Source organism: Thamnophis elegans, chromosome 12, assembly GCF_009769535.1.
Source record: "Thamnophis elegans isolate rThaEle1 chromosome 12, rThaEle1.pri, whole genome shotgun sequence".
Lineage (NCBI taxonomy): Eukaryota > Metazoa > Chordata > Lepidosauria > Squamata > Colubridae > Thamnophis > Thamnophis elegans.
This window is the reverse complement of record NC_045552.1, coordinates 56,606,688-56,619,947: the sequence shown is the minus strand read 5'-3', so window position 1 is coordinate 56,619,947 and position 13,260 is coordinate 56,606,688.

Here is a 13,260-nt window from a genome sequence, read left to right as displayed (position 1 = left end):
AGCTCATCTCCAGATTGAATTCATTGGGCCATAGGAGTATTAAGAGGATGAGCTGGTGGCCCCCTTCCATAATTAATGTTGCATTTGTCAAGCTTTCCCAAGAATTGGAGTGTTATCAATGAATTCCTCTTATATCGTGTATCACATACTCCTTATTGATATCTGGATCCTGGCCATGTTTTGCAGGATGGAATTGAAAAGCTGTCACATCCCCCCCCCCCCCAATAAAATAGACTACCTCCTTAAAGGATCTTGATTCCCTTCATCTTGAAGGGGTCAGTTTCGAAACGCTGCCTGTAATGGGAATGGCTCATGATCATTTTATTGAGGACTTTGTGAATTAAAGCAATTGGCAGCTAGAAACTCCCAAAGACCCCATGGGTTTTCCCTTGTGTAACCATCCTCTGTTACCAAATGTGATGTTCCCGTGGGTCGTCCATGAGGCCAATGTGGAGAAAAGACACGGACACGATCTTTCTTGGGATAGAGCGACCCAGATTGGGGGTCTGAGAGCCCCTTTTATTGAGATAGGACAAAGGCAGAAGGAGCAATAGCATGTGATTAAAAACAGCCTGTAAAAGTACAATTTCTAATATACTGCTCAGGGAAGTTCTGTCTATATATGGTCAAACCCTGGGCGTCATTGGTAGGGCACATCTCAGGATGTTATGTTATGAACTATCAGGATGTTATGGAGTTTTAGGAGTTTGTTTTCTCCTGTGTGGTTCAGTGTGGCTCTGCATGCCCTGTTATGAACTGGGCCATGGGTGACCCACACCTACACAAGGAACTATATTACAACAGAGAAATAGTTTCAACCTCTTTGTGGTCTGTAACCCCTTTGACTGGATTGAGCTGCCTGGAAGCCGAGTGAGGAACCTCAACAGAAACGGGTTGAATTCAATGAGCTATCAAGTCATACAATGATTGAGATGGTCGGGATGAGTTCTACCATGTTCTGTTCATCATTGTGTTCATTGATGTATGGCATTTCTCTTTGTCCCTGTCCCCTTTTTTGTCCAGCAGCTACTTTTGAAGGGACACGGCAGCTTCTCCTCAGAGGAAACACTCCCGAGCAGTGGCCCTTCGTTGACCAAATGAAGCCGGCCAAGAGCTTCTGGACTTTGAGGCAAGCCATTGGTGGCGCAAAAGTGCTTATAGTGCAGGTAGTCGGAGATCTCTACTGCAGTGTTAGCACTTCAGTGACACAATGGCGCAGTGCGCGGGATGGGTTTTCCTGGTGGAGCTCCAGCAGGCCATGGTTGGGCTCAAGGCGTGTCCTCCATCCCAACCGGGAGGCCCAAAGGTTTCTTGTGCTAAGGTGCATCTAGTGCAGTTAGTGAACTAGCTTACAATCTACTGCCCTGAGTGCTCCTTCTGGCACACGGAGCTGGCGTCTGGCCAGGCTTCCTATGGCGTTGCCCTCAGCAGGTAAAAGAGAATGTCTGAGAATGGCCCCTAAGCTTCCATGGGTGAAGGTAGATATGAAGATGGGTCTCACCTCCTGGTCTTAACCCTGATCAGTGAGGTTGGTCCATGTTGTACAGGAGAAGTGAAGGATCCCATGATGTTCTCCTTCCCAGAGGACCTCTCAGCTCCATGTTCTTTTGAAAAAGCATCATTGTGCTTTCCAGGAAACGGGCAGTAGGGGTGGCTGGAAGGCAGTTACGGTGTCCCTTGCTTCAGATTGGGTTCCTGGTCCAGTTAAATCTGACCATGTCCAACTGTACAGCCCTTTTTTCAAGGTCTTGGCTTGAGTCCTCTCAACTCCTACAAAGCTGCTTCGGTTTAAGAGCCGAGGTGGCGCAGTGGTTAAATGCAGCACTGCAGGCTACTTCAGCTGACTGCAGTTCGGCGGTTCTAATCTCACCGGCTCAAGGTTGACTCAGCCTTCCATCCTTCCGAGGTGGGTAAAATGAGGACCCGGATTGTTGTTGGGGGCCATATGCTGACTCTGTAAACCGCTTAGAGAGGGCTGAAAGCCCTATGAAGCGATATATAAGTCTAACTGCTATTGCTATTAAGCAGGGGTGTCCAACCTGGGCCCCTTATGGACTTCAACTCCCAGAATTCCTTCTTCCCTAGCCAATGTGGCTGGTTGGGGAATTCTGGGAGTTGAAGTCCACAAGTCTTCAATGCGGGTCAGGTTGGACACCCCTGCTTTAGAAGACGCCTCCATTCAGTTGGGTTTGCGCCACAGCAACCAATGTATCCTTGTTAGGTTGCGTGCTTTGGCGGTAGGGGGGTGGTGGATTGATGCTCTCCCTTCATGGCAGCTGTTTCTACCTGTGCTGTTGAGAACATGGGGAGATACAAGTTTCAAGTTTAATTTTATTTATAGGCCCGCCCAATCCCGGAGGACTCTTGGTGAGCCAAAGAGTTCAATATGGAGAAAGGCTGGTTTCATGCCAGCTCTCCATTTCACTGATAAAACATTGATTTGCCAATCAAGCCATAATTTGATTAGCCATATTCATAAGCCCTGCGTAAACTTGTAGGCTGCAGAATTGAAATCCACATGTCTTAAAAGATGGGCAGATTTAGAAGATAAAAGTCCATGCAGGTGGCATGCTCGGGGAAAAAAAAACCTGCTTTATACCGTGGGAGTAATTCAGCACTCGGGAATGAGGCAGGTTTTGGAAAAGGCTTATTCAAGGATGATAATACTAGAATTGCAAACAGGGACTTCCTCATCTAGCGTACACGATTCCTTCGATTTGCTTTAACTGAAATCTGTTTTCATTCAGTGATGGAAATACAGCAAAAAGGAGTCGGAAATTAACATTTTGGCAGAATTCACTCTTTGCAGGTAATTGCTGCAAAACCCATCAGTGGGAAATGTTGGTGGAGTCCTTTAAACATTCTGGAAAAAAAATGTCTATAAAATTTCAAGGAATTGGCCAAGATGAAGAGAGAGAAGGAGAAGGGAGGCTGCTAGTTCAGCGGACATTTAAAACTGGTTTGGTCAACCTGTTCTCTCTGGAGGTTTTGGACTGAAATTCCCATGGCTCTCTTTCCAGGATTGGACTGGATCTTGTTCAGAAATTGCTTGAAATCTCGTTTGGAGAGCCAGGATCATGGTCTCGATGCTGTTTACTAGACAAAAGCCCACTTATAACATCCAGAGCTTCCATATATGGCTCAATTAGACACCTCCTAATTCACTGAAGTATAGGAAGGAGGAAGGGGGGACAGTAGATCCAACTTGTAAAAATCTGTTCATTAGAGCCCCTGTCAATCAACAGCAATAGCATTTAGACTTATATACCATTTTACAGTGCTTCACAGCCCTCTCTAAGCGGTTTACAGAGTCAGCCTCTGGCCCCTAAACAATCTGGGTCCTCATTTTACCCACCTTGGAAGGATGGAAGGCTGAGTCAACCTTGAGCTGGTCAGGATCGAACTCCTGACAGTGGGCAGAGTTAGCAATAGCACTTAGACTTATATACTGCTTCACAGTCCTCTACCGCCCTCTCTTAAGTGGTTTACAGAGTCAGCCTCTTGCCCCCAACAATCTGGGTCCTCGCTTTACCCACCTTGGAAGGATGGAAGGCTGAGTCAACCTTAAGCCTGGTGAGGAACAAACTCCTGGCAGTGGGCAGAATTAGCCTGAAATAGTGCACTGCAATCACTGCGCCACTGCGAAGTACCCGTGGTTCGCCTCATGAGGCCAATGTTGAGAAAAGACACGGACACGAGCTTTCCCGGGATGAGGCGACCCAGATTGGGGTCTGGTAGCCCCTTTTATTGAGATAGGACAAAGGCAGGAGGAGCAATCAGCATGTGATTAAAAACAGCCTGTAAAAGTACAATTTCTAATCTGCTCAGGGAAGTTCTGTCTATATATGGTCAAATCCTGGGCGTCGTTGGGTAAGGCACATCTAGAGCGAACTATCAGGATGTTATGTTATGCACTATCAGGATGTTTATGGAGTTTGTTTTTTCCTGTGTGGTTCAGTGTCGCTGCGCATGCCCTGTTATGCACTGGGCCATGGGTGACCGCCACACCTACACAAGGAGTTATGTGACAACACGCCACCATGACTCATAGTAGTTTTCAGCCTTCCTGGGTAGTTGACTTGCTGTCTACCTGATGAGGACCTACCTTGCTAGACCCAAACTTCTGGCCAAGTCCCCCATCCCCAAAACAATGAAGTTGGTGCCCACTCATCCTTAGCCTGTTCCATCTTCTGGGTTATTAGCATTCAAAGCCAGGGAACATCCTTGGAGAACCTCTACTCGAAGCGCTTCGGAGATGCTCTCCTGGCCCAACCGTCTACAAGGGGGGCTGCCCACCCGGTCCATCCTGGCAGTGCCAAAGTGCTCATAGTGCAGGTAGTTGTGGAGCCAAATTCTACTGTAATGTGGGCACTTCCAGTCCTGCCGGATGTTGAGCTCCGTGGCGGCAACAGCGGCATCCTCTTGCTTCCCGGAGGGATGATGGCCGAGAAGACTCCGTGCTGACCTACGGTGGGTTTTGCTGGTTTGCATCTCAGCTTGACCTGTTGCTGTGCAAATCCATGCAAAACTGACTGTGGGGCAGGTTGTGAGGAGGAAAGGGGTGGGTGGGCTGTGGCAGAGGTGCTGGGAGAGAGAGAGTCTTTCCCCTTGCAGAGGCGGAAGGAGAAGCTCTTCCTCCCTGGGTTGGGATCAGTTGTATTACTCGGACCTCTGTGAACAGTATTGCACTTGTCCCGGCCTGTGGAGGGCGAGGGGAGGATCGACCCTGCGAGGAGGAGGCAGCAGGGAGGGCGAGCGAGTGGGTTGCCCTGGCAGGAAGCTGTGTGTTGCTGTTGTCGGGTGGATCACGATGCAATTTTGATTAGATTAGCAGGAAGGAAATTGCACGGTATCCATCTGTAAATCGCAGGACCTTTCTGGCTCTGGCGCATCCCCGGGGGGAAGCAGAAGCCGTGGGCATAAGGGAAAATCTGGGCACCCTCGAGGAAGGGGTGGGGTGTCCCTTTGCAAAACGAAATAAACTGACTTGGATACCCCAAAAGCTCTGTTTCCTTGCAAACTTCTTGAAGTGGATAATGGTGTGAATGAATTAAAGCTGGGGATTTTTCGGTTGGTTCCCTTACTTCCATTCCAAGAGTTCGACCTGGGAATCTCCCCAAGGAAAACGGGAAGCTGCTGCGGGTAATAACGATTGCTTGTTTAATGGCCGTTCTGATTCAAAATCCTGCCTACCACCCGTGGTCACATGACTGCATTTTGGGTGCTTGGCAGCTGGCCTGCCTTTACAGCTGTTGGGGTCCTGTAGCCATAAATGCAATGTTATGACTCTTCCCCCCCAAAAAAACCCTGCCATTTGCTTCTGATTACCAGGAAAAAAAGCGAATGATGGGTTTGCGTAACGACTGCTGCAGAAAAAGGGGTTGCAAAATTGGATGCAGTCACGTGGTGACTGGTTCAGTGACCATCTCAGTTTATCATTATTACAGGTTTGCCATCCTAAATCAGGGACTACTTGCCAAGTACATAAGTGAAATAAGTAAACATTTGGGGAAATCATTTATCCCTCCAGGGGCATTAGAAACTAGGAGTAGGCTCCATTTTGTGATTTGGGGGCGCCAGTTGGCAAAAGGGGCTGCTTCACGCTAGGGGTAGGGGAGGGGAAGCGGATGATGCTAGAGATAATTCGCAACTGAAAAGGAGCGAACACAACCTGAAGGGGGACCCTCCAATTAAACCTAGGATTTAAAGCCAGAAGTGGGCTCCAGCCTACACACTAATTGGACTCTGGAGGGGAAAACTTTGGGGTGGCTTTGAGTTCAAGAGCTGGAGGCTGTGGTAGTCCCTGGACTTGTGAAGCCACTGCAGAGTTTTGTAGAGTTTCGCAAATAACTCACAGACTGGGCCTTCTCCGGGTGCGACCGGACAATGGCGGCTCCTCGGAGGAGGGCCTTCTCTGTAGCTGCTCCAACCCTGTGGAGAGACCTACCTGTAGAGAGCCGGACCCTCCCCACTCTCTCGGCCTTCCGAAAAGCCACTAAAACCTGGCTATTCCGGCAGGCCTGGGGCTGTTGACTTCATGAATGAGGTCCAGCCGCACTCAGACTGAGTGTATGGTGTCTTGTTTTTAAATTGTTTCTTTTTAAATTGTTCCTTATTTTTAACTCTTTATATTAACTTTATCTGTAAGCCGCCCGGAGTCCTACGGGATTGGGGGGCATATAAATCTATTAAAAATTAAAAGTTAAGTTAGCTCAGGAAAGGCCTCGCGTTGAGCTACGCTTCCATCCGAATTGTACACACTCTCATTCTTCCAGCTTTCAATAAACAAGCTTTGCTCGCACCTGGAAAGAGCAGATAGAATTGTGGAAGGGGAAGCTTAATCAGTGAATTTAAAGCTGGTTGAAACGGGTGGCGTTTTGGCACACCCGGGAGTCTCCATAGGGCCACATCCTTTTTAATGCTGTTTTTGCAACTCTTCCCACCTCATTCTGGAGCGGGACCCTCAATCCGATTCAGGTTTCATAAAGGAAGTAGCCTCCATTTTTGGGGTGCTCCTTAAGTGGGTTGGGGTGAGCTGGAAGTGAGGCCCGTTGCAAAAATAAGGTATCTGTTTATGGATGATGTTTAAGGCAGCACCTGAGTATTTAGCTCAAACATGTTAACTGTAGCTGATGCAATTTGGACAGCTCCATAAAATGAGATATGGATTTAAGACTTTGAATAACTTTATTGTCACTTTGTACACTAATCTGCATACGTTAAAATGAATTTTTTTGCTTACAGCTCAAAGGGCTCCAATATACACTACACAAACATGACATGGGGTAACTAGCTCATCTTGCATTCTGTGCTTTATTAATGCAGTGAACAACGGTACCTTGGCACTTATTGTTAATTGGTTCCGTGAGGCATAAACAAGTACCATTTTTTTTTTCATATAAGGAATAATGTACTGAGTGAGTCACACGGCAGCTGACAAATTCTAGCTTGTGCGTTATTACCAAACTTAGTTGGGAGGTCGTGTCCAACCAATCGCGATCCCATGGACGACGTTCCTCCAGGCCTTCCTGTCCTCTCCCATCCTCTGGAGTCCATTTAAACTCACGCCGACTGCTTCGTTGACTCCATCCAGCCACCTCATTCTCTCATTCCCTTCTTTTGCCCTCCATCCTTCCCAGCATGAGGCTCTTCTCCAGGGAGTCTTCATGAGGTAGCCAAAGTACTTGAGTTTCCTCTTCAGGATCTGGCCTTCTAAAGAGCAGTCAGGGTGGATCTCCTCTAGGACTGATGGGTTGGATGGCCTTGCAGTCCAAGGGACTCAATGCAGGAGTCTTCTTCTCCAGCACCAGAGTTCAAAGGCCTCCATTCTTCGATGCTCACACTTATGGCCCAACCTTCAACGCATCCATTGCAACTGGGAAAAACCACAGCCTTGACTATGCACAATTTTGTTGGCAGGGGGATATCTCTGCTTTTTAGTATACAGTGTAGGTTTGCCATAGCTTTCCTCCCCAGGAGCAAACAATACTGGAACAAAACGTTCACTCCAAAGTCTTGTGTACCAATTTTGATGAATTTCCAGAATTTTTTTATTTTTATTCTCTTGCACAGCATTTTAAGTGTACATTCACATAGTTGTTATTCTTCTATACATTTATCATTCTTATACATTTATTATTTCATTTAATAGGTTATAATATACAATTTGGGTTCCTTTATTTACCATCCCTTCTTCCTGTTGTAACACCACCTCATTTGCCCTTTCTTTTCTCCCTCCCTCACTTCTCTACTTTCTTCTTCCTCTCCTTCCCCTTCTTCCCTCCCCTCTCCCTCTACTACTTTTCCTCTTCCCCTTCCTACCCTCTCTCCTTCTCCTTCTCTCCCTTCCATCCTCCTCTCCTTCCCCTTCCTTCTTCCCTTCCCTTTCTCCTACTTTTCCTCTTCCCCTTCCTACCCTCTCTCCTCTTTCTCTCCCTTCCATCCTCCTCTCCTTCCCCTTCTTCCCTTTCTCCTACTTTTCCTCTTCCCCTTCCTACCCTTCTCTTTCTCTCCCTTCCATCCTCCTCTCCTTCCCCTTCCTTCTTCCCTTGCCTTTCTGAATTTCAAAGCACTTGAGTACCAAGATATCGCTGTAGTTTGGTTTTAGTTTGGATGTAAGCAAACGGATTAACCGGATCATTTTACGGGAGATATTTAATAGGTTAACTATAACCTCCCCGCCCCCCTCCAGTCAGGCTGTCCTGGGCTAAAACGGGTGTCAGCATGTTGTGTGAACTCTGCCACGGAGTCCCCAGCCAACCCCCTTTCCAGCCTGGCAGGTGTGAACCAACCAATTAATCAACCAATGACATTTTGGAGGCCTTTCTGGGAGTGGGCTGAGTTAACATAAAAATCTGTTCTCCTGACCATAATAATGAATCTCTCTTCCTGCAACAGATGCTTGACGTTTCACTTGGGGGTTCCAGAAATGTCACATTATTTCTGTTTCGTCGCAACATTTACATTTGCAAATATATTTGCCTCTGCAAATGCAGAATTTCCCCTTTTTTAGCCTGGCCGGGATGAGGAGAGGAGAAGAGTGGGATTCAGTCCGGTCTTTGTGCACCTAATTATAATTCAGTGTGGCTAAACTACCCTTGTTTTAGCTACTGTGTTGTGCAATCCCTGTTTGTGTGCTGCTTAGGCTGTGAAAATGGGGTTCAGCTGAACAAAGGGTAGTTCTGTTAACTATGGCTAGTCATGTGGGGACCCAGTACTGAGGGGTCTATTCAAGAATTTGCAGCAGTAACTGAACTATTCATTTTGCATAGTTCACTTCCACGATATGGCTGTGATGTGCGAGCTCGGCTGGTGTGTTCTTTGCAGAGAACGACCTGCAGAACTTAAGGTTTAGCTACGTGAATAAGCAAACCATGGTTTGCGATTTTCAAGACCCTGAGCCTGCTGAGCATTGCATTCTCCCCCAGCATCCTGCTGACACCTCCAAGCCTCGACTGAAGGACAAAATGCTCTTCGTGCAGAGGATGGAGAGTTCGGAGGCTGCGTCCCGTCTTCTGCCGGGGCCTCTGCGCTTCTGCTGTGCCCCTCCTGGAATCCAGCTTGCTTTCTCCCCTCCAGCCTGGTTGGGCACAGGTGAGCGGGCAGATTATTTAACCTGCGATTTCCAGAGATTCAAGTTAGGATCATCCTGGTGGGAAAGATCTCTCTCTTGTGTTTTTTTCCAGTGAGTCTGGCCGATCAGGGCGTGTAGCCGGAGTTTGAGTCCCAGAAAGGGTACGACCAGCTGATGAGAGCTAAATAATTTGAAATAGATCGATACTGGTCTCACTTTATTTCTTTTGTCAGTAAATATAAGTTCCACGCATCTGTGTGTCGCAAAATATCTTCTGCCACGTGGAAAAGTCTCACTTGAAAAGTGCTTAAAATTATAGTAAAGGAGGGAAGGAAGGAAGGTGGCTAGATGGATAAATAGGTGGATGGGAAGGAAGGAAAAAGATGAGAGGGTGGGAGGAAGGAAGGAATATAGATAGATAAATAGGGAGATGGAAGGGAAGGTAGATAAATCAATAGCAATAGCAATAGCAGTTAGACTTATATATACCGCTTCATAGGGCTTTCAGCCCTCTCTAAGCTGTTTACAGAGTCAGCATATTGCCCCCAACAACAATCCGGGTCCCCATTTTACCCACCTCGGAAGGATGGAAGGCTGAGTCAACCTTGAGCCGGTGAGATTTGAACCGCTGAACTGCAGATAACAGTCAGCTGAAGTGGCCTGCAGTGCTGCACCCTAACCACTGCGCCACCTCGGCTCAGGTGGATGGAAGGAAGAAGAGGGAAATAAGAATAGAGGATGGGTGGAAGAAAATAGGGAGAATAGAGAGATGGAAGTAAGGAAGGAGAGAGGGACAAAGGCGGGAAGGAAGTAACATCAAATCAAGATCAAGAGGAGCCCTACGTAGCTTAGCACCCGGCATTTGACAATAGACGTTCAATAATAGTTTCACCTCCAGAGCAAACTCCTGTTAAAGGCCGCACGTCAGTCCCGGATCTGCCAGTGGTAAGAGGGGTGAACCTCTGAGACTTGGAGCCTCTTAAAAAGTTGCCACGTTCGGAAAACCTTGCCCAAGAGGCAATCTGGGTGGGCTCCTGCCCTCCCACCCCATTAGCTCATCTTGGTTTCTGCCAGTCTCGATTCAGGAGGCTCATTCCTGCTTTAAAAAGCTTCAGATAAACTTTTGACCATTTTGCCTCCATCTCCATGGGGTAGAGAAGGCCTGTCTGTCGGAGGGGATGTTATAATGTACAGGCAGCACTGAACCCCTGGTTGTCCAGCCTTTTGACTTACCTGGTGTCAGGTGCGACTTCATTTAATAATCAGGAAAGAAACCACTCAACTCCATTTGTTTGAAATTAAGTGTACTTTTACCAATTACAAATGAACAGTAGCGAAGCTAAGCTGAATCTGGTTAATTAGGCGCGAAAGCAAAGAATATCATGTATAATTCAATCCCCTCCTCTTGGCACCCCAGTCCATAGTCCAATTATAATGCACCCAACTGTCAGGTGGGAGATATCTTCAAAAGACATCACCAGGGTGGAATGCTGGACAGTTAACCTTGGCGGGAAACTCCCTTCCTCCACATGCGCAGTAAGATGGTCAGGTCAGCGTCTAGAATCCTCCTCCAGCACATAACGATTCCCTTCCCAAGTACCATGCCCTCCCCGCTCCCCATTTCAATGGCAGCCGAAGCAGCAGGAAAGCAGAGGCTGACACCTGGGCTGCACTGGATGAAGATCGATTTCTCACAGTTAACGCATGGTAAATGATAACAAACTTCCTTCATTTTTTAAAACATTTTTTATTATCTTCTGCTGGCCAGGCCTGAATTTAAAGATGAGCGAAGCCTCAATGCACCTGGAGCAGAATTAAAATACAACCCAAACGGGACACTTTCCAACTTCAATCTTGTTGTGCGGTTATTGTGATGCGATAGGGCAGTGGTTCCCAAACTTGGCAACTTTTAGGACTTGTGGACTTCAACTCCCAGAATTCCCCAGCCAACTTTAAGACTTGTGGACATCAACTCCCAGAATTCCCCAGCTAACTTTAAGACTTGTGGACTTCAACTCCCAGAATTCCCCAACCAACTTTAAGACTCGTGGACTTCAACTCCCAGAATTCCCCAGCCAACTTTAAGACTTGTGGATTCAACTCCCAGAATTCCCCAGCCAACTTTAAGACTTGTGGACATCAACTCCCAGAATTCCCCAGCCAACTTTAAGACTTGTGGATTCAACTCCCAGAATTCCCCAGCCAACTTTAAGACTTGTGGATTCAACTCCCAGAATTCCCCAAGAGAATTCTGGGAGTTGAAGTCCACAAGTCTTAAAGTTGCCAAGTTTGGGAACCACTGCAATAGGGCAAGGAGATCCTCTAACTGGCCCATCCCTGGCCACTGGAAGAAGCATGTTGAAGTCGTTTTAATGTCTGTGTTTCTCAACCTCAACCACTTGAATGCCTCTCAACCTCATACATCTATGGATTTCAACTCCCAGAATCCTCCAGCCAGGGTAGACTTCAATTCCCAGAATTCTGGGTGTTGGAAGCCCGCACCTCTTAAAGCCTGCCCCCCCCCCCCCCGCCCAATTCTGCTCTTTCCCTCGCTCAAATGTTTGCACACCTGTTGCAAAGGAGGAAGAGGCCTGTGGCGTTGACACTAACTTTGGAGTTGAAAAGAGGAAGAAGGGAGGGGGAAGCAGGAAATACAGAGGAATTCAGTGTCATGTCATAGCTATGGTTTACACCAGCTAACCAAAATGGGCTTGGCACAACGCAATAAGCTACAAAACCTGGTTTCCGCCAGAGCCAAAACCACCACTAGGTGTCGGTGTCGGTACAAGCCTACTACTCCTGTATAATGTAGTAGTAGAATCGACTTAACATTGCAATGCAATAGCACAGTGTTTCTCAACCTAGGCAACTTGAAGATGTCCGGACTTCAACTCCCAGCATTCGCTGGCTGGGGAATTCTGGGAGTTGAAGTCCAGACATCTTCAAGTTGCCAAGGTTGAGAAACACTGCAATCACATGTGTAAATATGTGCACTAATTGGCTTTATTTCAGTTAACCAGGATTCAGTTAGGGAAATTTGGTGCAAACCAGTGGATGCAGGATTTTTGGCCCACAGCGTGGAGTTGCAAAGGAACCTCAAATACCTCGCTTAGCCCAGCACTCAAAGCAGCCTGTCTGCTGACATTCCTGTACATCCAGATCCTGCAAATTCCTTTTAATTGAGCAGCCCTTATTCCCGTGAAGACGGGACCCTTTCCTGGCTTTAAAATGTCAACCACCAAAAAAACCCCAGCTTGTTTCATCTTCATTTCCGTGCCTGGCTTGAATGCAAACGATTCTTCTTCTGACGGGAAGCCAAAGAGAGAGAGAGAGAGAGAGAGAGGCGACATTGGGGAAATAGCAGGAATATGCGAAAATTCTGGGACTTGCAGGCTGCTGAGTGGAATGAAGAACAGCGTGCCATTGCTATCACTCCTGGATGAGCTGACAGCTCTCTTTCTAGCTGGATTCTCCCGGAAAGCCCAAGATTGCAAGAAGCTTCTGAGAAGTATCGTCTCTCGCAATCCCCGGCGCTGTTTTACAAAGAGATTTAACGCCAGGGCTCCCAGCCACGAGCTGCGGCGGGGTGTTAATGCTGTCTGCGGGTGTGAAATCAGTTTACAAGTTGAGGCTGCACGGATCCTTTTAAAAAGGCACTTGGAGGCAGACTCTGAGAAGGCGGAAAGGCCCTCCAGGCACTTGGCGGGAGCCTTGAGAGCGAATCCATCCGTCATCTTAAGCACTTTCGAAGTCTCTCAAAATCTCCTCGTCCTCTAAATCAGGCTTCTCTCAACCTTGGCGACTTTTAAGGCCCACGGACTTCAACTCCCAGAATTCCCCAGCCAGCTCAGCAGCACTGAGACACAGTGGCTAAGACGCTAAGCTTGTCGATCAGAAAGATCGGCAGTTTGGCGGTTCGAATCCCTAGCACCGCGTAACGGAGTGAGCTCCCCGTTCCTTGTCCCAGCTTCTGCCAACCTAGCAGTTCGAAAGCAGGTAAAAAAATGCAAGTAGAAAAATAGGAACCACCTTTGGTGGGAAGGGAAGAGCGTTCCGTGGGCCTTCGGCGTTGAGTCATGCCGGCCACATGATCACGGAGACATCTTCGGACAGCGCTGGCTCTTCGGCTTTGAAACGGAGATGAGCACCGGCCCCTAGAGTCGGGAATGACTAGCACATATGAGAGG